This window comes from Ornithorhynchus anatinus, chromosome 2, assembly GCF_004115215.2.
Source record: "Ornithorhynchus anatinus isolate Pmale09 chromosome 2, mOrnAna1.pri.v4, whole genome shotgun sequence".
Taxonomy (NCBI): Eukaryota; Metazoa; Chordata; class Mammalia; order Monotremata; family Ornithorhynchidae; genus Ornithorhynchus; species Ornithorhynchus anatinus.
The window spans coordinates 26,485,466-26,486,514 of NC_041729.1; positions in this window are offsets into that span (position 1 = coordinate 26,485,466).

Consider the following 1,049-nt stretch of genomic DNA (forward strand, 5'->3'; position numbering starts at 1 on the left):
TACCCACTGGCCTAGACTGGGGCTTTCTCACGGAGGAGGGGAGGAGGGGGAAACTTATACTGGAGAAGTTGTGAAACCCACAGAATTGAGAGGAAGTAGAATGAGGTAGATTTCCTGCTTCTGCTGGCTGACTTTTATCCCCATCCCATAACCAGCTGTATCTCATCAGTGCCTCTGGGTGCTGGGCCTCCTCTCTGGGGGATTCGGGGCCCCGCCTTCATCTCACCCAGAGGACCCAGAACCGGAAAGTCGGAAAGGTGGGAAGACTGCACCTGGCAAGTTGCCCAAACCTTACTTTGGGCGTGGGATCTCCGTTCGATTGAGTAACCCCTCAGGGCTCTGTGTTTATCCGGCTGGGTGTGGTGCGTTTTAGACTTGGGACTCCCCAGGGCTCCTGAAAGCCCTGGGTTCAAGCGCCTAGCTCGGGATCATTCATTCAATCATATTTATTGAGCGCTTACTATGTGCAGAGCACTGTACTAAGCACTTGGGAGAGTACAGTATAACAAAATAAACCGACACATTCCCTGCCCACAGAGAGTTTACGGTCTAGAGGGGGAAACAGACACTAATAGAAATAAATGAATTACAGATACGTACTTTAGTGCTGCAGGGCAGGGAGGGGGAATGAATAACGGGAGCGAGTCAGGGTGACGCAGAAGGAAGTAGGAGAAGAGGAAAGGAGGGCTTAGTTCAGGGAAGGCCTCTTGGAGGAGATGGGCCTTCAATAAGGCTCTGAAGGGAACCGGGGGGAGTGACCGTCCGATTTGAGGAGGAAGGGCGTTCCAGGCCAGAGGCAGGACATAGGCCGGGCATCCGCGGCCAGATAGAGAAGATTGAGGTACGGTGAGGGTAGGATCACGAAAATGTGCTACACTTTGCCAATACCGAGCAAGCATCCCCACCCCCTGGAAGTCTTCCTCGTCCCCCTCGCTAACCCATCCACCTCCCTGCCGTCCACTTCACCGGGAAAGAAGAGAGAAGAATAGGCCACTCCTCAAGGTTTATGGGAGAGGAGGATTGATGAGGTTAAAATGCCTTGGTAAAAG